This window comes from Mastacembelus armatus, chromosome 16 (assembly GCF_900324485.2).
Source record: "Mastacembelus armatus chromosome 16, fMasArm1.2, whole genome shotgun sequence".
NCBI lineage: Eukaryota > Metazoa > Chordata > Actinopteri > Synbranchiformes > Mastacembelidae > Mastacembelus > Mastacembelus armatus.
This window is the reverse complement of record NC_046648.1, coordinates 9,244,840-9,272,071: the sequence shown is the minus strand read 5'-3', so window position 1 is coordinate 9,272,071 and position 27,232 is coordinate 9,244,840.

Sequence of the window (27,232 nt, the reverse complement as noted above, 5' to 3'; positions counted from 1 at the left end):
TGTACCCCTGCTTTTCACCTAAAGAGAGCTGGGATATACTCCAGCAGATCCCTGTGGCCCTAGTTAGGAATAAGTGGGTATAGGTAATGAATGGATGGATGAACTTGCTCTCTGGAAATTGACTTTATCTATCTTTTGTATAAACAAATCAATCCTGCCTATTGACTAATGATTGTGTATCACAATGCACTGCACTTTATCACAGGAAATGAATTCCTCTCACCATTTCATTGTATATAAAATGTTGCAATGTAGTTCCTCAACTGTCAGGGGATTGAAGTATAGGTTATTAATCTATAAGGATCTGCTGCAAAACTGCTTCATTACCTTTGTTCTCCGGCCTCAGATCAACACAGTATTTACAAAAGTGTCGCCCTGTAAAAAAAATAAGTCCATATATTGTTTGTGGCAGCAGTTTGTAGCGACCGACAGTTATGTATTATGGTTAGGCAGCCTTAGTAATTATGGCACAAGCAAGGACGGAAATAAAGTGACATAGTATTTATTCAAATACTATACAAGTGTGTGTTAGGAAGAGGCTGTGGTGGATGGATGGGTCAGAAAAAGTAGGACTGCTGGAGTTTGGAGCAGCATGTCAGGGAAGGCTGTAGACTATTCATGGCTGAAAACCTACTGTGATGTTTTTGGATTAAAATATCTTAATTTGTGATTTACAGTTAATATTTACCTGAAAAGACACTAATGTCAAAGACTACTGTGTTGGGTAAATACAACATTATTTACACCTACCATCATTTTTGAAAACACTACTTAATGAATTATGAGGGGTGAGCAATTTTTCATAAGGGTCAGCATAAAAAAGGGAGATGCATTGAGCATAGAGTCTATGTATGCAATCTAAATCAAGTAAAAACAGTAAAACTGCAGATTTATTCAAATAATTAGTTATTTAAAAATGCATTTATGTATAGTCAGAGTATGTTCAGATGTAAACTGTGGCTTAGGTTGTGATGAGAATGTTTGATAGTGCACTTTTCCTGTGTAGCACAGATGATGTTCACCATATAAAGGGTCCAATCACCCAATGTGGGAGATTCATAACAAATGATTGAATATGATTCACATTTTTGCCTTCACTGTTTTTACTGGCACTAACATATGGAATATAGAGCAGGACGTTTAAGCAGCACTGCAGAGCAGAAAGGAATACATACAGAATTAGAAAGTAAAACACTGGAAACCACCTCTGTCTATATGTTCCTGCCAGCTGAATTTTCATGGGATGCAGCAACTGAAATTCAGTTGAAACAGCCAACAGTTGTATGAGTCATTTGTATTCTTGTCTAAATGCCATGGCAATTAGTTCAAAACAAGGAGAAATTTATTATATGATGTGCAAAGGTGACTACCTGATAAGGCCATGGAATGGGCTAGTTTAAAAAATGCAGTACTGATCTGAGAAATGCACCGAAACAACAGAGAAGAACTGTATTGAGTAGATTTTCTGTTTTATCTATTTTCTATTATTTTCTATTATTTCTCCATATCATTCATGTAGTTCGAGAAGGAGAAGGTAATCTTGGTCAGCAGATTTGCTCATTTGAAAGCCATGAAAAACACTAAGTGGACCATATGTCACAATGATAGATAGATAGATAGATAGATAGATAGATAGATAGATAGATAGATAGATAGATAGATAGATAGATAGATAGATAGATAGATAGATAGATAGATAGATAGATAGATAGATAGATAGATAGATAGCATGATTGATTGAAGATGATGGAAGAAATGTGATCTAAGTCAGTGTTTCTGTCCTTATTAAGGCTGACAGGACTCTGCACACCACATTATTCTGCTTTTGAAATTCTCTTTGGGACTCAGATATGAGCTATCAGATTCCCTTAGACAAAATTGTCTCTGAATGGAAATACGGAGTCAAAATGGGGATTTTATTTCAGCGACTGCCTGAGGGCAAACTACATCAAACCAAACAGAAATCACATTGGAGTCTGAGATGACAAATGGAGACCTTGAATAACTGCATTACTGCTATTATATTTGGAAATGGAAAAAATTAATTTCACTACACTGCAATGTTTCAGTTTCTTACAGATTGCTCAGGCAGCCACATATACACAGTTTGATATAGATCATTTGCAATTTCATTATGAAAACATTTGTTCACATTTGCAGCGTTCTATATTTGTCTGTGTTATCTGGCTGCATGGTGGTACTGAAACTTAACTGAAAGCAGACTTACTGAGAGGAAACTTCCTTAAAGATCCCATTCAAACTTTCCACCCTCCTTGAAGAATACAGACTTCATTAATGTGAAAGTTACAAAAATGTAACTGGTGGATGTGAAATTCCTCCTACTTGTGATGTTAATGCTCATATATGCACATCAGCAGATACATCATCCTGCACAGCTCCAAATCCATCCATCCATCCATCCATCTTCTATACCCGCTTTTTCCTGGTTCAGGGTCACGGGGATCTGCTGGAGCCTATCCCAGCTCTCTCTCGGGTGGAAGGCAGGGGTACACCCTGGACAGGTCACCAGTCTGTCGCAGGGCCACATATAGACACACAAAGACAGACAACCTCACACACTCACACTCACTCCTACGGGCAATTTTAGAGTCACCAATCAACCTAACACCTAACAGTTTTTTGGACTGTGGGAGGAAACCGGAGTACCCGGAGTAAACCCACGCAAGCACAGGGAGAACATGCAAACTCCACACAGAAAGGCCGGGATGCGAACCCACGACCTTCTTGCTGTGAGGCAACAGTGCTAACCACTCAGCCACCATGCTGCCCAATCAGCTCCAAATCAACAGACAATATTTTTTTCTTTCTTTCAGTTATCAGTTTTATTTACTGGTTACTTTGCAGATCAAGATTGTATTTCACAAATGTCATTTTTCATTCTTTTTGTCTTCTCACTTCACTTTTTCAGTTTTTTATATTTAAAGCCTTAATAACATTTGTCTTTATTCATTATATACTCATTATCATATCTATTTCACAAGACATTGTAGTTTTACTATTTCGGAATATGCACCTTGTGAGTGCAGTATCAACTACAGTCAAGTCTGACTTTTGTATAATTTATAAAATATACCTAATATTGTTGGTTGTTAATGCATTTTTTATAAAAAAAACTGGAACCTCATACAAATAGGGGATTTTCAGCTCCAACAGGTCTCATTTGATGTCAAATAAAGCAGCACATTTTGTCATTGCTGTGTTTGTAGATCTCATTTTATCGTTAATGTTTCCTGGTGTGCAACCATTCAAACACTCTCACAAGCTGAGCTGAGGTTCAGCGTGAAAACTGGCTCAGAATGAAACAGCACAGTCTGCGCTCCTGATCCTCCCATATGTTTCCACACAGATATCAAGCCATCGATTTGGGGTGTGCTGTCATCTAGTTGGCAGCGATTAGGCTGCTGGCTTTGGCACCCAGTCAAAAACTAATTCACATGCTAATGTCTTCCAGATCAGGTCTTGCCCCTAAACTGGTTCCCCTTATTGACTTGGTTCCCTGATTGGACAGATGGCCACCTTTCAATATCATAGATGTCTGTTTGTGTTTAGACTCGGGGTACAGAATTGTCGGGGGGCGATTCCCAAGCTTATGAATAAACAGCAACAATTATCTAGATAAACAACAACATTATCTGACGTCTGAACCTTGACGACAATCCATTATGGCCATTATGTCACATCATGTGCTACAGTCAGCTTTTAATTGCTTATTTGCTATTGAGAAAGGTGGGAAAACTCAGACACTGTATCAGTCAACGCTCTTAATTGATTTGTCCTCATGCTTGCCAAGATCGCAGTCAATACAGTCGAGTGCACTGAAACCTATCAAAGCGGAGCGAGGAGTGAAGGCACGAGCGCTGAGGACAAAACAGCTGCAGCTTGTGAAGAGAGAAGGGAAAAAGAAATTTTTATTTCTCCCAACCCTCCCTCCTCCTCCTCCTCCTCCTCCCCCCCCTCCTCCTCCACATACAGCTCTCCCTCACCTCTTGCTCTGCTCTTTCTCTCTTCGCTCTCCATTTTCGTGCCTGGCAGCAATCTTTCTCAGGAGACTTTCTCTGCAGTTGTGTGAAGAGAATGTCAGTCTGTGTAGTCAGGAGTGTGTGTTTCTCTCTCTTTGCTAGTGTGTGTATCTGCCTTTACATGAAATGTCCCCTGGATGTGCTCATTAGCAAAACACAAGTGCATACGGCTTCGCAGAACAAGGCATTCTGGGTACTGGCACTGTCTGTCTTAGCTTTTTGAGTTTGTAACTAATGAACAGATTCAGGTCTAAATACAGGGCGAGCTCACCACAAACACTCGCACACAGACACACACACACAAGCAATAAAGCTTCTGAATGACCTTTTATACATACAGAAAAAGAAAAATAATGAGTTTACTGTTCCACAAACTTCAAATGCTCATTTTATGTCCGACTGAATATTTTTTCTCAAACAAAAAGGGGGGGGGGGGGGGGGGTCTACTGTAAAGCACAATTTTTTAGAAAAAGTGTAGTATTTATTGACTGGAGGTAGGCTCAATTAAAAACATAAAACATTTTTGTATAGTATCATTTAAAAATACGATATACAATACAACATAATACAGATACCTCAGGATAATACTATGTTTTTTGACCAAGCAATCGCTCCTTGACCCTTTTTTGTTTTGTTTGCTTCGGCTGTTTGCTCTTTTGCTGTTGTAAATAATTTTATTTATTTGAATTTATATTTTTTACATGTTTTCCATCCCTTCATCTTCTCCCACTCATCCTGGCGTATCCAGCGTCACAGTCTGGAGACAATCCCAGCTGACACTGGGTGAGAGGCAGATCACCAGTCTATCACAGGGCTGACACATAGAGACAGCCAAACACTCACAGCATCATAAGTTTAAATTTAAAGTATTACAACAATTTAGAATTGTACTTCCAGAAAGCTGCCCAGTCACTGCGTCCTGGTTTCCTGTCAGACCAGATCCATGTTTTTTTTTTCCCCACTCTTGCTAATGTACTTGCTCCATCCAGTTCCACCCGCACTCACCTGGCATCTATCTGTGTAATCATTCAGTCCATGTTTATATCATATCAAAATAATCCAGATGACATCATCAGGGTTATTTTCTTAGCTGAGACAATGCTGTTCCAGTAAAGCATCTTATAACAAGGAAACAGATTTGTTTGGTGTGACACAAAAGAAAAAGCTACTCTAGTTAATATAATAGACAGTCTTTCATACAGTATGTCTGATACATACTGTAACCTGCATTTGTCCTGGTATTTCATTGTAATGTAACATTTACAGCCTGCATAGACAGACATTTAAAAAGAGTTGCAAAATGTTGTGAAATGTATTTCAAGCTAAAAATACACATTTTCATGTACAAAAGGAAATAATTTATACCCAATCACATTTCCACTCTTGAAAACTAATCAACGTACGGTCATGAATGGAAAACCACTCTAATCTCACATGCAATAAAAAGCAGTGAGATGAGCAGAACAGGTGCATAGGTGAACAAAGATAAATATAGCCTGGCTTGATGAAATAATTTCTCTACCTGTCCTGGATAATAACTCATTATGTTAATCACAAGCCCTATTAATCATTTTCTCATTTGAACTGTCAGGACATGATTGTTGTACAAGGAGATTCTACGCAGCACAGTGAAAATATTCACCTTTTGCAATTCATCAGAAAATTTGAGCATCAGAATGGAAAACGACGCTAAGGTTGCTGCAGCGCATTAGGCTATAACATTGACAAGCCTCCTCATATCTTAAACAGTAAAAGCAAAAAGCGATGATAAACACATTTGCACCGGTAACCCCACTCCGGCTGTTAGATCCTGATGGCTCTGTAGCACAACAGAACAACAGGAAACATATTAACAATAGCCAGGAGAGTGTGTCTCTGCGTACTATATGTACTTCTGTGTGTGTGTGTGTCTGTGTGTGTATGAGTGAGTGTGTGGCATCAGGCTCATATATTGTGATTGTCTCATTGTGAAAATGCCCTACTGGGGTGGCCAGCTGTTCCTGTGCCCATAAAGAGGAGGCAGGAATGTCTGGTGGGATGAAGCAGGCTGCAGAGACACAGAGAGCTTCACACACTTGTTTTAGAGGAGCAGATGTAGAACACACACGTACTGTATACACACACACACACGAGGCATGCACATAGGTAGCACAGCACACTCTGTACTCTGCAGCAACACACACACACACACACACACACACACACACAATGACTCCTACAAACACAAAAAGACACACACATACATATACAAAAAGCACATACACAACAAAGTCACACAAAAAGACAAAAAACTGACAGAAAGACATACCCACATTCATATATACCTGTTTGCACATGGTGATATCACTTTACATACTTACATACATGTGGAAGCACAAAAACTCACACACACACACACACACACACACACAGACACGCAGCAGCAGCAGGCGAGGTGGTGGAGGCGTTATCGGTCCATATCTGTGCTTGGAGCCACAGCAGTCTCCAAGGCTGCTATCAGCTCCCCCATTATCTCTGTCTGAGAGTGTGGAGGTGGAGGAGGAGGACAACGATGAAGCCTGCTCCCCCACCGCTATCAACCAGCTCCCCTCATAGCTCCCATTCGTACACACAAACATATATTAACACACACTCACCACCAACTCGTTAACAGGGCGGAAATGAAATGACTGTCCCCTGAGTCAGCCGGTAAGGAGAGCTTTGCTGCTGTGGCACAAGTTTGGTGACTACAACAGGCATCAAAAAAATAAATCTAAGACAGAAAAAGTTGAGAATAAGGAGGGGAAATGGTATGGCATGAACAGGACCGAACAACTACAACAGAGGATAAAAGAGACAGAAAGGTAGAGGAGGTGGTAGAGGGACGAAAGAAAAGAAGCAGCCTGCTGCTGTCGCCCCTACCTCAGGTTTCATTAACTTAATGGTCTCTGTGCATGGTGAAGTGCTGAGCAAGGATGGAGGGCAAGGAGGAGAGGAGAAGAGAGGAGAGGAGAGGAGAGGAGAGGAGAGGAGAAGAGAGGAAAGAGGAGAGGAGAGGAGAGGAGAGGAGAGGAGAGGAGAGGAGAGGAGAGGAGAGGAGAGGAGAGGAGAGGAGAGGAGAGGAGAAGAGAGGATATTGAATCTTAAGTGGGTCCAAACCCTCATAGGAGTAGTGAAATTTAAATATGTGATGCTTATTTTAGGTTTGGAAAGATAAATATTGTTATAAAATGTATAATACATGAAGGTATCTGTCTATTCACTGTTATAATCTTCATGCACACTGGTGTTCATGCTGTGATGCAGTTTAAACAGCAATTTCATATTGAAGACAAATGACATTTTGGAAAAGATCCTTTTGCAGTGTGTGATCAGTATAGATTGTTCTCCATCAGGGTCTAAACAGGCTAAACATTTGTGACAACATGTTTATTAGACAGAGACTCAACTGAACATGCTAGGCATCTAAAAAAAAAGGTAGTGTAAAATAAAATCAGCTAAAATTAGAAGTTGGTATTTTCTTCGTTTTCTTAAATGTATGTATGGTGTATCAAATGGCATAGAGGAGAGGAGCTACTTATATTTTTTCACCTCACCCATTTCTATTAATTAATTTTCACATTTTCTTGAGATTTTATATTTACCTTAAAGTGCATGTATCAGTAAATAATTTAAGCAAAAGAATAAACAATACAGCACACGTTCAGGGGCTAGTAAGCTCGCTGACACAAACATTAAGCATATATTACTTCATAAAGGGAAGCTTCCTTACAAGGCAAAAGGAGGTTAGATGGAGGACAATTTCCACAGTTTTATGGCCATACTTAAACCATTTCGCAAACTTTTGTCATAAAAGGTTTTTAATGGTGTTTGTTAAACTAAAGCTTTGATCTTTTACAGCTCACAAAATGAGCTGAATGTTTTCATTTAGCTTGATATTTGTGGCACGTTATTAGGATTTCTGTAGTGAAAATGCTCTATTAAGAGAGATATTTCATATTTTTCCTTCTGGTTTGATAAATTTATTTTCATATAAATCACTGGTATACCCAGCCCTGTTTCTCTATGTATCTGTCTTCACTGTACAGAGGTCTGTTTCCATCAGAGTGCCACAGCAGCACTCGCTGTTCCTTTGTGCCAGCGACACGGACGTCAGTGTTGACAGGGTATCAGCCGCTATCGTCTGGACAGTCCAGACACTGGCGCCACGCTCAGAGAAGCTCCGGCACACACCACAGGTCTGACATGGACACACTCAGAGAGACGCATGAGTCAGCTTTAAGAGGACTGCTGTCTGGAATATAGAAGCAGAATAGACAGAGAGGCCACTTCCTAGTACTATACTGCTGAATTTTTATGTTAATGTCATTATTGTGTGTGTAGCATGGATGGGAATCATATTTACAAAGATCAACAAGAGGACCACTGGCATTTCCACTGAACTGCTGCATTTGCCATGGTAACACATCTGCTTTCTACATGCCTGTATTCAAAATGTATTTCTATGACACTATTAATCAGAGGTGTCAAGTAAGTGTAGCATGTTAAACAACCATTCATTAATGTGAACTGGGATGGAAAGATCATTCTTCATTTTCTAAATCTCTGCTCCGGTCTGAAAACGCAAACAGCTGCTGATTTGCAGCATGACAGGGCACAGGCCACAGAAAGCGACAGACACAGACGTGCTGAAAAATGAGACAGATGACAGATCTCAGACATTTCTACATATATCACTTGACTTAGACTGTCACTTGGTGAAAAGCAAGAGGGACACTGCAGAGATGGAAGGGGAAAGAAAGGAGGTGACAAGAACAATATTTAGCACAGAGGGGATCGATGGGGGAGAATAGTGACAACACAGGAGCTTGTATGAGTAGCAAAACTATAATTCATGGAAAATGAACTGAGAAATAATTTGTCATCTCGGTTAAAAGCACCTTGATAACAGCTGTGTAGGTCTACACGGAGAAGCCACTTCTGAGGATTGCTTATCCACCATTACGGCAACTCACTACATTCAAGTTCACTATTTCACACCCAAGGTTTTCTGTAAGTTACTACAACACCAGCAAAACAAATACACACTTACACAGCAACACACTTCCTCTCTCTCTCTCTCTCTCTCTCTCTCTCTCTCTCTCTCTTACACACACACACACACACACACACATAAAGCCACACTGCAGGGACCATCTGACAAGGCCAAAGTGATGTTGGTTTCAGGGGACCGTGAGTCGGTCCCTCCACAGATGGGCCGGGGCCCTGCACCCTCTCCCTAATGCTCCATTCTGCAGCTGTGTGAGATTAGCTAGGTACCATCAATGCTAATTTGTGCTGATACAACCAAAACTTTTATTGAGATGAGGAAAAAAAGGAGATAAAACACATACACGCACAGACACACACACACACACACATATACCACACACCTCTGGTACATGGAAGTTGTCTCCTTGACTCAGCTGCAGTGGCTGCACCCGAGGTGTACAGATTCCAGGATGTGCACTTCAATACATTATTAATGACTGTTACAGCTTGATGTTATGATCTTTTCTAATAATTTGAGCAATTGTGTGAAGCTTTGTAGAGGTTTAAACTGTTTCATATCCAAAATTTGACAATACACATTTCTTACCTGCTTTGGACGTTATTACTCATCATTCAAAAGCCTATTATTGGAACATAGTTATGGTGTAGTAGGTTGCCATAGCCCTTCTTTGTCAAAAAAAAAAGGAGTTTTCAGAACCATTTTCTGCCCTGAGTAGTGTCTGCAGTGTTTATTTCAAGGCAGAGCCAGGACAAAAACACTTTGATACTGTCACAATGTTAAGCTTATTGCTTTAAGAGAACATTAAGGGCACTCAGAGGAGTGTATCAACATTTTTATCAACTCAGCTCTTCACTCATGTGGGCTGTTGTAGCTGCACAGTCATACAACAATGTTCAGAGTGATTTTAGTAAATAAATAGTAATAAAACTGATTTGGATTTTTTTTTTTTTAAAAATCTCTCTGCTCTTCCTGGTCATTGTTCTCAGGGTGAAAAGTGGAGATGAGGAGGCTTTGTTCATCCACCCACCACCTGAGGAATGCCAAATGTTGCTGCACCACCAACTCTTCCCAGGAGAGAATGTGTGGTTTCGCTGATCACGAGTCTTCATCTGCAAAATCATCAGCCCTGCACTGATCCACCAAACCTTCCACATCTCCCATTTCAATCTGGTCCAGGAAAGTGCCCTGGTGCCTGTCCCCAGGCTCCTTCCACTTTCTTAACTCACTGATGGAGAGCCTGCCTACATTGATGTCTCCTCAGATCTCACCAACATTGTCTCCAATATGTGGTTGCTTGACCTGCAGTTGTTTTTTTTTTTTTCCTTTCTGCTTGATTGACTCAATGCCTAACCTCCATCTTCATCCTAATTTCACTGCTCACTATTCCCCCACACCTGCACTTCTTTCAGTTTGAACTTTTAGACATTGTCTCTGGATTGTGCATCTGAGTCTGGTGTTTTTCTGAGCTGTGAGAGCAGTTATTAATTTCCTATTCACCAAGCTTCATCCACTACTTCAATAACCCTCTGAAACACACTAGACCTGTAAACCACATCAACACACATACATAATTTTTCGATCTCCATCTTTCTCTCTGTCGCGCACACACGCGCACATATCCCCATATGGCTAACCCTAATATGGTAAGTCTGACTGAATACATTATTTATCATATGCATAATGTCTCCCAGCTAGCCTATTTTTCTGAGATAAGTAATATACAGTGTAATGTCATTGGTGCACACACTGCAGTAGGAATAATGGGGAGGTTTGTTCACTTTATGAAACACTATTCATCACAGAAGAGACAAACAAATTTGATTTTGGCTGTGAATTATTCACTGGCAGGATTGATATTCTTTTCATGCAAAACCAATAAAGAGGCATCATGTGGGTGTTTTGATTATATTATCAGGGCTACAAATACAGTTAATAAAAGTATACTAGTGCCTCATGACTGAATCCTAATACAGCATGGTATATTCTTTGGGGTTTTTAATGCTGTGGATTAAAAAAAAAAACTAAATAATGGCATCTTAAATAAGCTTAACCTGGGTGGTGACGCATAGTATATATTGTTACGGGTTAAGATCTGTAATGTCATATTTTATTTCGAAGTAGGTGGTAGATATTAAGAACTCTTAACTAAAACATCTTAAAAGCAAGTATGAGTGATGAGTGAACAGATATGTTTTATGTTTGAAAATATTGGTCAGTGAAAACTCTTTTTTTAGCGTCTCCAGAATAACATTATCCGCGAGACAGTAATTAAGTCCAAAGTTGATTTGATTCCATACCTTCAAGTAGGACTCTGAAGAGATCACAAGTCAATCATTTTGTAAATGAGTAAATAGACTTTTAAAATGGAAACCATCTCCAGTAGTTTTAAACAGATTAGCACCACGAGCTGATTTTAATTAACTCTGTATGGTTACATGATGTGCTATTTTGAAAGTGGGTAACTAGCACACAAAAATGCACACACCAGCAAATGGTCACTATCAGGATATATTTCAGTTTATCTGAAAACATTAAGTTTTGCAGGGTTTTTTTTTTGCAAAGCATATGCTGTCATAATTCCCCAGCACTTCTTGTGAAAGTCTTTTATTTTGGCACACTTCCATGTTCCTTTCCCAGCCCCGATCTATGCTCCAGCTTTACCTGTCGCAGTTTTTCAGTATAAAACCCAGTGCTCTGCAGCTATTCCTTGCCAGGAATGGAACTCTGTGGCTTCTAACTCAATACCTGCAACCCAGTTATGCTGCTTAATGTACCTGTTGCTGACCTGCTCTTGTCCTGAACTTTTCTTCTGCTTATTGGCTGCCTCTTTCCATACTTAGCTGGGCATCAGTTTTGTTCCCCAGCATTATGATGAAATTTTCGTGAACTGGTGATAACCCTAGCAGCCACATTCTAAACTAGACCCAAGGTGAAGGAGAGAAACCTCAGTGAAGCCCTGCATATTGTTCATTAGTGTGATAATTACACCACAATTTGCACACTTCCTGATGACAAGGTTTCCTGTCATAAACCTGTGTGTACATTGACCCTTTTAGACAGTGGTTGCTCATTAGCTACAATTTATCTATGCTAGTGTCTTAATAGTTGTATTTTTATGCACTGAGCTGGGTCCATTAGCCCAGATAAAACTTTGAACAATTCAGTAATGTTAAAAAAAAACGACCATATTAGCCATTTAGCATTATTTCTAAGTGCTTTTCTTTCTATCCTGTAGAGGATGCAGTGAACAACTTACAACCATAATTCCAAAACTTCAGTTGCACCAAAGATGCTACTAAAGTGTAAAGGATTTAAAACAGAGTAGAGTGTGAGGTTTCTCACTCGGATCAGATGCCAAATGGGCACCAGAGAGACACCATGTGTTTGACTAATGGCTTCCTGCTGCCTGGCATAGTTACATATGGACAAGACAGAGAAATCTGATTAACACTCTGCACTGCTGCCTTATATGTATTCTGTATATGCATTCTTTTGTAAATACTGGAGTACATCGGTGAAAGAGGTGTGGGTGTAATCATGTGTTTACTCATTATCACCCATGAGCATAAAAAATAAAGAAATCTTGTTTTCTTAAATGGTTTTTATAGCTATGTTTAATTTCTGAGGTGGTTTCACATTGACTATCTCTTCTCCTTTGTTTTTTCTATATTTTGTAAAAATCTATGAGGTCTTATTTAGTGCTGTCACATTTGACCAACAGGGTCACCAGTTTGAGATTGTGAAAAGCTTTTTTAAAAAAAGCTTTGATCTTTCATTCATCACAGCTAAATATGCTAATAGTATGCCAAATGATTCATTCCACCAAACACATACCACAAGACAGCAAACATTGGCTTCAGATTGCAATAAAATGCATGAAACTAATAATACTTTAATTTTTAACGATCTCAAAAAGACGGCCTGAGTGATGAGATTTGGTGTCAACTGAGTAATCACATCCTTGAGAAAGAATGGGCTCATGTCAAAAAGATATTAGCTGATCTCAGGCCAGTCACATGACATATAACAAGTCTTATTAAAAATGTAGCAGTCTTGTGAGAATGCTGCTTTGTTTTCATTTCCCAGGGCCATAAAGATTTAAATGAATCTGTTTTCAGAAGTAATGCTGCAAACAAGGAACAAGAGCTGACACATTTCTCTCTCCCTTCATCCCTCATAAACAGCCCTTCCTATCTGTCTCTCCCTCCTTCATGCTCACATTTTACTGTCTTGTCAACTACTGTCCCAGTGGTTTACCTCCTCAGTCTGACACATCCACAGAGCGTGTGAGCAATCGTCAGAGCTGTTTAACCCTTGCAATGCCCCAAAGTGAAAAACAGCCTTGGAACATCATGTAGGCTGGCAGTTGTCAGCAACTAGCATCTCCCTCAAGCCTCCCACCCAGCGCACCCCCCCTCCTCTCACCCCCTCCCACCCACCACACACCCCTCGTCACCAACGAACACATCAGACAGAGAGCAGGCCTTGTTGATGAGAAGAAATTCACTAATTGTTTGATTATACAGATCTCCATGATAATGAATCGCTACTCCACAGTTCGGGAACATGGTGTGCAACCCGAATTACCACCCCAACACTCAAGCTGTGAAAGTTGATTACTCATTAGCGAGTGACTGAGTGGCACAAACAACCCTGGCACCCCCTTTAAATTCCCCTCCTGTGTCTTTTACTGTATGTACTTGTAATTGCTTTACAGCACACCGTAGTGCAGGAGACTGGCCTGCACCAATGTGGACGGATAAAAATCCAATCCAAACCTAAGAGGCAGCCTATATTTTCCCTTTTAACACCAACTCTTAAATACAGCAAATGTTCAGCAATATTACCTTGTGTAGTTGTGTCTGGTTTCACTGAAATTTCAGTTAATGGTATGGTTGCTGCTCAATCCTATAATTAGTATTAAGGTGCAAGTCAAAAGAATATTTCTTTTACCTAACCTGATTTTAGGAGAAGCTGCAAGCACACGTCCCATCTCTCATGGTGGTCAGCCATCATGTTTTTACAGTTTTAAAATCAAATAATGGTAGCTCTATTAGATGTGAGCAGCATATCAATATAGAGATCTATGGTGCAGGTTATATGACTCATCAAACATATTTTAATTAGCATTTTCTTTATAATGCAACCCTTTTTTCTGATTTTTTTTTTCCCCAGGGTTTAAGCATAAATGATGCTGTACTGTACATTGTAAAATTGATTTTCTAACTGAAATACTTCTTGTTCTTCATCTTTACTGTATATTGTGGACTTTGTTTTAGGGTTCAGGTTAGAATTAAGTTCAGGTTAGGGTTAGAGGTGGAGTTTTTTTATAGTATACATAGTTTTGATGTTTAGGGTTGCGTTAAGGGTCTAGGGAATGCATTATATCAGTGAGTATCCTCACAAAGCTAGAAGTACTGTATGAATGTCTTTGTCTGCATGACTGCCACAACAAGACAAAAGTTAATGAGGTCTGAAGGCTGCTGTGGCAGCAGCAGCCTTGTCTTTGTCTGTGTCCTCAGCCTCCCTGCTTCCAGCCCAAGCCTTTATTAAAAGGATAATGCACCAAGGGTCTTTAAGTGTGCAGCTGCAAAGAGAAAGACGTGAGTGAGTGAGGGAAAGAACAAGGGAGAAAGTGAAAGAGGGTGAGAGAGTTTGGAGTGGTAACCAAAAAAGAAAAAAAAAAATGGAGGAAGATGGCAAAGAAAAGAGAAACAAGCTACATTTATGGTGATAATAGGAGAAGAAGGGAGAGGACATAAACAAGTCATGCAGAGATAGATGGATAGAGAGAGAGAGAGGATGCATAAAGAGAAGACTGGAATTGCTAAAGAAAAAAGAAGAGAAAAACAATAGATGGAAACGGAGAAGGAAAAAGAGACAAAATGAGAAATGGACAAAAAAGAACAAGGATAAAGGCAGACAGGAGAGATTAAGGGTGGGGAAAGCAGTAGCTACTGTAGCAGGCTATCTGTGATTTCATTGAATACATAACAGGGAGACAACAATAGATCAAACACTTGAAACTGAACAGGCATTAGGACAGTGGCTTAAATACAGGTCTGAAATTTTCATCCATGCATTTTGTTATCTCCCTTTCAGTATCACTGTTGCAGCAATGTTTTTAACCTTTCAAATCAAATGAAATCAATAAATCTTTTTGTGGTAGACCATTTTTCATTATTAGACATAATAAAAAACTGCTTTTTTAATAGGATGTCAATGTATTTTTATACTTTAATATACACTAGGCTAAATTCACTTCTAGTCTTAAGCTGCCACTGTAGCGTTAAAGGATTACTAGTAGCTTTTGTGTAGTTACATGAAAATGACCCCATACATTGGTTGCTCCTCAAACTAACATTGCAGCAGTTTGTTACCACATGAAACCAGATGTACCCATTCTTTGTTTGGTGACATCTGTATATCTGCTGTTAGCGACGTTAGCACTGCATTTAAGATGGCACCATTTAATACAGTGACCTTGAGGATTTCAGAGGAGTGAATGCTGCACCAACCAATGCTGGACCCATTACTTCATGAAACAGTGGTAACAGTCTAATTGTGAATACATACGCCACTGTTTGTGTGCTGAACAATTGGGATAAAATATGTTTTTAGTGCTAGATTACCTGTCTCCAGTCTCTATGCCAAACCAATGATCTCCCAGCTCTAGTGTCATACAGATCCAGTGATATTAATCTCAATGCCTAACTTTTAGAAAGCTAGCACATAATCATATTTGTCAATATTGCAAACTTTTTCTTTAATGTGATTTTTTTTATCAGCAAAAAATAAAGCAAAACATAAATAACAATGACCAATCTGTTACTTTTTGACTTATCAAAACACACAACACAATGTATCAACACCCTTCCTCCCCTGTGGATCAATCTGTATGCTGAGATGAACAGACATTTTCGTTATATCCTGCTTTGTACTGGCCAATTAGTAACCTGTTAATTGGCGCAGGTGCACACGTCTGAATCCAGGGGCATCGTTATTTATTACAGGATCTCTGCAGACCTCCTGCTGGCTGAAATTAGCCCTCCTTTCGGCCAATGGCAGGTCTCAGGTGTGAGTGCTGTGGCCGAGACTAGTGTCTGTTCATGTTGGTGAGTACATTGTAATTAGTCTGTAGCTGTAATAAGTCTCTCTCTCCTCTCACAGTGTCTGCTTACCCTCTCCCACCAGCTGCCTCTCTCCTTGTCCCCTGCTTTGTCCATCTTTCTCATCTCTCCTCTTTGTCTGCCTGTTTGCTCGGTTGAAGAATATACAGTCTCTACTTCATTTTTCAGCACTGCATCTGTTTTCTTGTTTTGCTTTTGTCTGGTTTTTCTCACATCATCTGTTTAATTCTTCTATTTCTGTCTGACCTAAATTTGAATGTGTGTTTTTTTTAAATCATTTTATTTGTGGATCGGGTTTTATGGCTCAGTGCAGAGCAGACAGGGGAGTAAAGCTGCTTCCGGCCAGATTTTCTTGTAAAATGACACACAACTCATGCATTTAGATCAATGGGATGGCTCTTCCATTTGAAACTTGTGAGATGAAAAACTATTGACCCTATTATGTAATCTGTAAGCATTATATATTTGTATTATGTGTATGTTCTAGAGACACTGTACAGTGTGTTTTTTGACCAGTGAATTAATTATAGATTTTGCAAAAGTTATCATTTTTTAATAGTATGGCTGTGTGCTTGTGCATGTTTCCATATTTGGTTGTCTTTTCTTTGCAGCATTTTATTTCACACCTGTGTTGTCAAATTGGTGATGTTGTTTTCTTAATTTGCTTGTGTTCTGTGTATTTGCAGGAGTTTTCTTAAGTTGGATATTTTGAGGTCTCAGGGCAATCTTGTGCTCAGCATTTTCCCTGCCTCATGGCCTTCTATGTTGGTTTAAGTCATAAGAAAGCTAGAACCAAAAACCCTGGTGATTATTCCCAGTGAGTTTGCAATGTCTTTCACAAATAAGTAGTCACAGGTAATGTAAACATACTGACTATGGCTGCTTTAATAGAAGGAACGCCAATCAAAACTAGAGCATACCTACCACTGTAATTGGTTTGACATTTTGGAAGCAGCCAAAACACACACCTCGATATCTTTTTGGTGAAATGTTCTGCAGTTTCACTTTTTGTGGTTGGTCCGCTTTGCATTGCAAGACATTTGTAGCAACCCAGCTATTCTTCAGTTTACCTCACCTGAAAACACCATAGGTCTTTATTAAAATATGGCACCCTACTTTATTCTGCAGCCCTTCTCAACCTTATCTTGTTAACCCTACATTTCTAAGACCTGATCTAACAGTGAAGATACATGAAAATACCAGACACATCATAAACAATAGTCATGCAGTGTGGTGGCTGTCCCTCTGGGTTTGCTCTGGAGACAGGTTTGTGTACTGTACATGTGTGTATAGATGTGTGTGTGTGTGTGTGTGCATGTGTGTGTATCTGTTCAGCGAGGGCAGCCAGAGCCCAGCTATTAACCCTGCTGAGAGAGAAGGAGAGAGGAGGAGGGGATGCGGGGCAGAAGAGGGGAAGGTGACAGACAGCTGACAGACTCCTGCTGGGAGCTTCAATTACTCACCAAAACAAAAAGCACACTGCTTCTTCAGTGCTCCTTCACACTGGTTTGTTTGTTGATGATGGGGTTTGTCATATGCAGAGCGCACCAACAAGACCGACAGCATTCACCAGTGTTTCACTGATGATCGAGAGCAGACAAGTCATGCTTTGTCGGCAAAAAGGCATGATTTGTGTGCAAAAGGCATGATTTGTGTGCAAAAGGCATGATTTGTGTGCAAAAAAAAAAGTCTTCAAATTGTCTCCCATTCAGCCCAGTTTTGTGTCCAGTCTGAGCCTCGCAAATTGTGTTCACTGTAAAACATGTCTCACCTCTCTCTCCAGTATGAGATCTGTCCCTATAGATGAGATGATATAGCAGAAAGCAAAACACCAGTGGCAGTGATGAAGTAGGGCAGCAGCTGAGCTAATGAAGCAATATCTACTTTGTTTGCAGAATATGAAAGCTTGAATATATTTGAATATATCTATAAATACCCATGCCGAAGTCATACATTCTAATAAGAAAACATGAGAATGTGTTGTCTTTGTTGTTTTTCTGACCACGTTCTGCAGTATGTAGCTCTTTTCTTGAGCTACATACTTTCCCAGTCTATGTAGCTTAAACTTGTAGACAATGCAATTCAGCAGTAGTGCTACATAAAGTAACAGAGCATAGACAGAGTTTTATCACTCATCACAAATTTATACAAATCATTAACCACTTGAAACCCGAGGGATCGAGTAGCAGAAGCTCAGTGTCTCAGTAGTAGCTTTTACCTGGTTGCAATAATTATATTTTTAGAAACACATCAATCTAGCAGTAATTTATTGATGTTAAAATATAGCATGTATGAATTTTGTGTAGTGGCCCTGCATGTGTAAAAATCCTTGTTTTAGAGCTCAGACTTGAGATGCTCAAAATTTAAAAGAAAGGCTCTACATATTCAAAAGTGCAAAAAAGCTCTCGTGCAGTCTCGTTCATATTCCATTTGAGTCTCTCCCTGAAATTAAACAATCTCTCGAGCTTCCATTCAATTCGGGAGAGCGTTACAGCTTTGTCCAAGGTGTGGAAATGAAGGTGAAAGTGAAAATTGCTCTGGGAGACAGTGTAAATAATGCAACAGCAGACAAAGAGATCAGTTAGAAAAGAATTTGTGAGGTGAAATTCTCAACTTGAATCTTTTGTGTCAGGAATGTATAAGATATCAAATAAATGTGAAAATTAGAAACAGAAACATGTTACACAATAAGTTTCTATAGTAAAAATATTAAATCCTTGCTTTTAGTAATATTTATGTACAGTTGTATAGTGTGGATTTAACTTTAACTCCTGGGACTCCACATTTCTTTTAAATGTGCCAGTTTAGCCAAGATATTTCTAATAAATTGACTAAATTGTTTAATTATTCTATTTTCCCCAGTGCTGTGTTTTGTATTGACCTACCTACACTGTATATGGTTAATGCTTTATTGCACAGAAGAGATCTCTCAGTTTATCTATGGTTTAAATAAAAAAAAATGAAAGTGAAATATTGCAGCATGGTGGCTGAGTGGTTAGCACTGTTGCCTCACAGCAAGAGGGTCCCAGGTTTGCAACCCGTCAAGGACCTTTCTGTGTGGAGTTTGCATGTTCTCCCTGTGCTTGTGTGGGTTTTCTCCAGGTACTCTGGTTTCCTCCCACAGTCCAAAAACATGTATGTCAGGTTGATTGGTGACTCTAAATTGCCCATAGGAGTGAGTGTGAGTGTGTGAGGTTGTTTGTCTCTATGTGGCCCTGTGATGGACTAGTGACCTGTCCAGGGTGTACCCCTGCCTTTCACCCAAAGAGAGCTGGGATAGGCTCCAGAAGATCCTGTGACCCTGGTTAGGAATAAGTGGGTATAGAAAATGGATGGATGAATAAAAGTGAAATTCCCTTGCATCACTGCACTAAAGTAGTGGCCATCATTTTAGAACAGACACATTTTCCATGGAGTGTGGGTTTGTGCTAATGCACTTGTCTGTGAATGAAGCATTGTTTCCTGCATCCCTTACATGCACATGGCCTACATTTTCCTGAGACACATCACAATGACACTACGATCTAATATGGCATAGACAACAGACCAAACAGAGGGCATGAGTCCCACTGCTTTTATATGGGCCATTTATTCACATACATCACTTTCAGTTTGGAGCGTTGGGAGAAGTGGAGACTGGTTAATTTATTAGTCGTTTTCCTCCTCAGTGGGTTCAGGAACACAGTTGCCCAGGAACACAAAGCCGAGCATGCAATACAGACAGGGATTTAACATGGGGACAGTCCACTGTAAAAGACATTTGACATTGATCAGAGTGACAGCGTGGCAGTGCACTGTGTGTGAGTCAGACTTAAACTGTGTACATATACAAAAAGTATATTAAAATTCCCTTATAGTTTCAATGTGATGTTATTTTATATATGTTACTTTGATTATTTTAGAAATGTGATTCAATAGTGTTTAAACAGCTCCAAGGCTTAGTACAGAAGAGATTTTCAATCATTTTCTTCTTTGTGTCTGAATCATTTCTTCTTCAGATACAGTTTGTCCTTCTCGTTTACGCTGTAAAATAAAGTATAAGAACAAGTAGATGTCAGTTTTTCTGAGGCTGAATGGATTTTGGGCAAATATCATATCAAAAGAAAAGAAATTGGGATAGAGCAAAGAGAAGAGCAAAAAAAGCGACTAAGTAGCAAAAGAAAAAAGGAAGTGAGTTAGCACAAAATGAACAGTAAAAACGAAAGTGCACAGACAGAAAATGGAGCCGTGGGGGTAGGAACACTCTTTTCTCTGATGAAAAAACGCTGACAAACACAGATACAGCAAACCTTGGCTGCCATTCAGGGGGAAATTTGACTGTGTCTCCTAAGAAATGATGTTCTGACACAAGTCATTTGCCCAGATTGTTTTTTAGTAACCCTTCTAACCACATTTACATCAATTTGTACTAGCTAGAATCTATTTCCATTCTTATGTTGATACAGGTTCTTGCACATTAATACTCCGAGGTGTCAATTGATTAAAGAGGGAAGAACCATCACAGGAAATATGTATTTGTTGCCTACACATTCATACCTGCATGTGTGTCTTTGTGCATGCTACAAGTCATCAGTGATGCTGCATGAAAGAAGAAACACACAAACCTCTCGTTAAACCAGTACTGTATAGTGCTCCCATTTACAATTTCTCCACAACCTTTACACTTGGTAATATTCTACTTTTTTTTAATGCCAGCAAATCTCATGGAGATCAAAACTAACAATGAAAAGGATGCTACAAGTAGTATTTGTATTGAAACCATGATATATATTGTTCATTTGTATTGTGGAGCTGCACTGTTGTCCAAAAACTATTTAAAACACATCAGTGAGTCACACTGTTGCACTTTGTGACATGTTTCTTTACCATGAACACACACACTTGTACAATGGTTTATTTTGACTCAGTATTGCACTTCACATGCTCTTTATTGTAGCTGCTGAAAATAGTCCCTAACAATGCTGTTTCTTCCTGTCTGCTATTTGCTATTGTCTACCCAGCTGTTCAAGAAATTACCATACCATATAAAAATAAACCTATATTATTTGTGATAAAAACCAATGAGTGTGGGAATGAACGCGTGAAGACGTCGACTTATTTTTGCTTTTGGTATTTTCATGGGATTTTGGTGAAAAAAAAAGCATAACAATAGCAGCCTAATCATTTTTTAGCATCAGTAACATAACACACGCTGTGCACTCTGATCATTGGAATCCCGACCTCACTAACGATCAGTGCTGATTACCTGGATCAGGTAGGTTCAGCTAATCAGAGGCTGGAAGATACCAGTTCACTTTGTCTTCCCCCCGCTCCACCCTCATCTGAGATGGTATCTTCTTGCTTTGCCCTCGAGGATCGAAAGTGCCCACCCCTTCTGTACAACCTCGGTGCAGTTAACGGATGTCACATGTTCTGAAATGGAATAAGTGAATGTCACATTTTGACCTTTGACATTTTGTGCCAGTCAGAAATTATAGTTACTATAAATATGAAGAAGTAGTATATTATTGTTTTTTATTTTGCGTAATAGGATCAAAAATGAAGGTAGCATTGTTCTTTGCAAAATGTTTGCAGTAGTTACATTTTCCTGGGTAACTATTGTACAGAAAGGGAGCAGCTGTTAAATTTACACTCTCTGAACAAACAGCTCTGTCAAATACGGATCAAGGTGTAGTCCATATCACCAGTGGCATTACTGTGTTTTTTTAAGTGTTACTGCTTCTGCTTTCAAAGAGGGCCAAACCTCTTCAACACAGAGCATCAAGACTAAACCTCTTCACGCCACTCCTCTGTATTCATTATCTTGTTCTGTGGTACACTAGGTGTGTTGTGCCGTGATGCGTTGTTTGGTGCCACGCTGCACTGCACTGAGCTGTGTGCACTTCCCTCCTCTCTGCTTGCGCTCCCTATCACAAATGCAGCAGACATTAGCATAGTGTTTGATGTCGAGTTAGGGGACATTTAGACGCTCTCTGTTTAACAACTGTGTCAAGTGTTTGCTGCATCTATTTACTTCTTGAACAACATCAAACAATGCACACACAGGGCTGCAATGACGCTCCGGCTGTGGAGGTTGCTGAGAGGAGGAGTGGATGAGAAATGGATAAAGAGTGAATGAAAGGGAAGAGAAAGAAAGAAATGAGAGAAGAGCCCTCCTCCTCCAGCACTGGTTAAAATTATGAGTGCTGGGAATCAGCAGCACTGTGTGAACACTGTGGTGTCCACTGCAGGTCTTCATTAGAACACAGCCAAGACGGGAAGCGCAAGATTACACCCAACTGAGTTGTTCAATACACTTTTGTTTTTATCTTTCTCTGCTGTATGTTTGGATCAATCTGCAGAAGTCTTTTCCCTAAATGAAAAAAGAAAAGTGTTTCTGTGTGTGTTTGTGTATGCAAATATGGTCGTTCTGGAATCCTCCAGCAATCCTTTGGCACCACTAAATCTGTTTGCACCGAGTCATAAGAAGAAGAAAAAATGAAAAAAAAATGCAGATAAATGAAGATAAATCGCACATGTTTGCAGGGAGCCTAAAGAGGAAGAAGAGATACAAGCTCCCATGTGTTGCATTTCTGGGTTTACATCAGCAGCACACATAGGTTTGAAAAATATGTCTGCCTCTTTCAGTATGTGTCACATGATCAGTCCATTTATTATGGCATGAAAATAAAACAGCTTCATACATCCCTTTTCACAATGCTACTGGAACAACTACAGGAATTCTGACCATAATAGTGACAGAACACCTGCATCTATTATGTTTGGCATCTAGGACGGGGACTTCATCAATATATGTGTGTCAAAGAAGGGAAGATGCATATATTATATGTCTTTACAGACAAGTCTTTAAGTCCTATGTTGTTTTGTTTCTGTGTTTCTCTATATTTGAGATTTATTTGTAGATGACTGTAAGAGTAACCATAGTCTATTATAGATTTTTGAGTGAACTTGTGTGTCTAGGACTTTTTTGCCATGTAGTTTTGTATCATCTGCATAAATGAGTGTGTGTTATGTCTATGTTAGTTTTTGTGTTTCCTCTGTCCACCATGGAAGAGTCCAGGAGGTGAAGGAAGGAGATAAGAGGGAAAAGGTGAACAGCAGCATTTGTTACAGCTGATGCTGCTTTCGATTGGGACGGATGGAATTTAATAGAATCCTAGCAGGAATGGGATGGGTTCTTGTGGGGAGCAACTATATTGGGTTGTAGCAAGCATAATATAATATCTGTATCATTTGTTTATTTTTGTAATTTCAGGTCCATCATATGTCCATTTCACAACGCAAAAATTCTAGAAACTATTTGTTTGCCACTAAAATGCTTTGTGTTCTAAAAGGAAAAAAACACATTATCATATCAAATGAAATGTCCTGAGATGTATTCTTTATTGTTACTAAAACAAAAACATTGCTCAAATCATCAAAAGCAGTAAATCTTTCTGTGGCTGTGTCTCATCACATTTTCATATCACACATCATACGAATGTCTGCTTTTCATCCCTGCAATCAATACCTGTCCATCATCCAGACCCAGCACCCTGTTACAGATGTGCTGCTGTGTCCAGTTGTGGAAGGTGTTTCTCTGTTTGAGCTGTCAAGGACAAACGGTGGGAGATGGGAGGGTCAGTTGTAAGTAACGAAGAGCAATCTGTAAGGCATCTCTGCTCCACTCAGCTCCACTAGCCGCAGGCTAAATGAGGCTGCAGTATCTCTGGAAACCAGGGCTGTCTGAATACATCAAATAAGACTGTTGATGTGTGTGTTTCTAATGTGTGTATGTGTGTGTGTTCTCTGCACATATTTTTTGTTTTTTATCCAGCAACTATTACAATATGCATACATCTATATGTTGCATATGTGAAAAAATGTGTGTGAGTGGTCTAGTGCATTGCCCTCTGAATCTCTACTTCCTGTATAACAATCCAACAGAGGTGTGCAGCAGCCAGAGGCCTCTTTTCTTTGATATGAAGAGCAGCCAGAAGGTCTTGGCTGGAGGCTGATATATGTCAATCAGCAATTTTTTTTTTTTTTTTTACCTCTCACACAGCGGCAACAGCAGCAGCATCTGCCGTCCTGTCCGTCTCTCTCACCTACAGCGAATCCCTCCCCAGCACTGATAACACTCCAAATAACAGGTGAGCGACTGCTGGCAGAAAAGAGATTGCCTGACCTTATTGTTTGCCTTCGCCTCCTCTTTGTTCTTCACAAATAAAGGGTTTTTTAATAAACTGAAAGGTCCTCTGCCGTGGCCCATAGAGAAAATGAAAGGGGGCAGTGAGGTATGGTACAATGTGGCGGGCAAAAAAGAGCAGCTCATCAGAAAATAACAAAGGTGCAAGTTAAAGATAAGGCGCCTGTCAGAGATTAATCCAGGCCTGCTTGATTGTTTTCTTTAATACCAGACCTGCTACAGCAAGCGATAAGTTTGCTGAGTAATTTGGTTTTCTAGGGGACGTGCTGCAAGTGGGTGGCTGGGTGCTCGAAATAATATTCAGGTGTGCTCCATAATTGATTTCTTTTTTTTTTCACCCCTCCATTCTCAAAGAAAAATGAGATGAAACTCAAAACTGCTTTGACTTGCCTTTCTGTACAACCCACTCCTTCTCTTTCTCTCTCTCTCTCTCTCTCTCTCTCTCTCTTAACCCCCACAAACAGAACCACCATCACCACCTTTTTTTTTTCTTGCTCTCTTCTCTCTTTCCCCTTTGGATTAATAAACTGGCTTTGTTGAAGACAATAAAGAGAAGGAGAGAGTGTGCTTGAGGAAGCAGTTTTCTGTTCTTGCTAGCAGCTCCATTGTGATGGTTTCTGAAAGTGGCAGAGAAGAGAGAAGGACGGGTAGCACAAACTGAAGGTAGACAGTGTGTGTGTGTGTGTGTGTGTGTGTGTGTCACATTCTGATGAGTCTGAACAAAATGAATGTGATGAACAACAGATTAAAATCTATTAGTTTTGTAATGAAAAGCGCGGATACAGTCACCCTACGTTAATTTGGTTGCAGAAGTAAAATATGTACATACACTATGGGAGGGAAAATGAGCTGGAAAAAATAAACACGGTCTAACTTATCAGAAAGGACTTTTTAATTCTCTACAGCAATTACCACCCTTTCCTCTACTCCCAACTCATCCCCTAGAGAACGCTCTAGTTAAGTTTCCCTCACTTGCTATATAGGAAATGCTGTGGGAGACATAGTTTAAATTAGATTTATGTGAAAAGGCAGCACACTCATATTGTTTCTTTATACCTCAAATGTGAGGTTTTTGCATTTTTTAAAAGGTAATCACAAATTCTCAGTGAAATATCTATCACTAATTCAATCATTCATCATCATTTCCCAGCCTCAGCACTGTGCCCGTCTGAACAAACAGCTTGTTTTTACCGCGAAAGAGGGACTGGAGAAACAGACACGGAGGAAGGGGGGAAAAAGTTCATATATTTTTCATAATTTTGCCATTTTGATGCCAGAATTGATGTGCCTCACAAATCCCTCATCACTCCGCCTCTCTCTTCCCCTCTGCTCTCACTCCCTCCTACATCCCAGCCACTTCTGCAGAAGATGGCCTGTACTCTAGGGCTGTTTTCCAATTACAGCTCAACCTTTTCAGAGAAGGCCATTATAATTAGAGATCCATTTAGCTTTTCTGTGAAAAGCATGAAATATTTTTTTTTCTGATTGTAATCCCTGGAAGAAGAAGAGGAGAAAAAAAAAATACTGCAGTGCTGATCTCAAGTGGCTCTATTATTATGGTTGGGTGGACAGGTTGCATGCATTAATGGTTTCACTTGGGGGAGAGACTGGCCTTTTGCACATTACTAGTACATGAATGGAAAATGACATCTTGGAAATAGCTCTCCAAATCAATACTATGTCTGTCTGGGTCTGTGTTTTTACCTCAGCAAAAAGAGAATAATGAAGAGGACTTCCCTGGGTATGAAAGTTGCTGTGGACTGTAACCTGTTGAAACAAATTATTTCTTCATATGTAATCTGATGAAAAAGGATTATAGAGCTACTGTGTTTGGACTACAGTAGTTTACTACAGTTTGGACAAGTCTGGGCTTTGTAATGTTACTCTTTCTTATAAACTAGTGAAAAAGTGATCTTGTGGATATAAATTTTGTAAGCACACCTTGTACATCTACTGTGTATTAATGTTGCATTCATAATAGTTTAGGAAAATGTTAGCACCACTGCTTTTCTCTTTATTAGATTTGAAGAAATTTACACTCAATTAACCTCAGCCAACATTACGTGAGATAGAGTTACATTCCCCACACACATTGGCTATCAGTCCTACAAATTAATCTATTTCTCTTGGATCATTAAAAATGAAATGCCGGTTGAAAATATGATCAATAGGCAGTCAGTTCTAACATAACTGGATGCCTAGCTTGCTTGATCTGAGTTTACTTTTTTTATTTCTCATACCACCAGAATCCAGAATATTTCATTTTTGATTTCAGTGTCATCTACACTGAAATGCTAATGATTTTGCCTGAAACACACAGCTTTAGTCTAAGCATCAGCTGTGTCAAGCAAGGGACCCAGTATATGAAGCAGTATGTTTCCATTCAAGTTCCATAACCTAACCCACAGGTATATTAACCAATGCATGGACCTAACATAAGCTTATTTAACTAAGTAGCTACAGGTGATAAAACGTTAGCTTCATTTCGCCTCCACAAGTGATCAGGGGAGTTTTCTGGAACGTGGGTTTAGTGAAACAGAGATGATTTAAACTCAGAGTCAGTTAACATGGTAAATTACTACATGAAACTAAATTAAACCAAATGAGGCTACAATAATGAGCCTTTACAGTATACCTTGCCTGTTTGTACGACGTTCCCATATTTCTACAAAGTGTGGTGTCAAATGAAAGAACTATGAATATTGTGTTCTTCAAACTTACGCATTGACTCATGCAACAATTTTGTGTCACACCAGCTCCCTCTCCGTTTAGCTGCAGATGTGACGTTCAGCAAGAACCCTAAGAATTTCTAATTCCACTGTGTTTATTTTTTCCCACATGG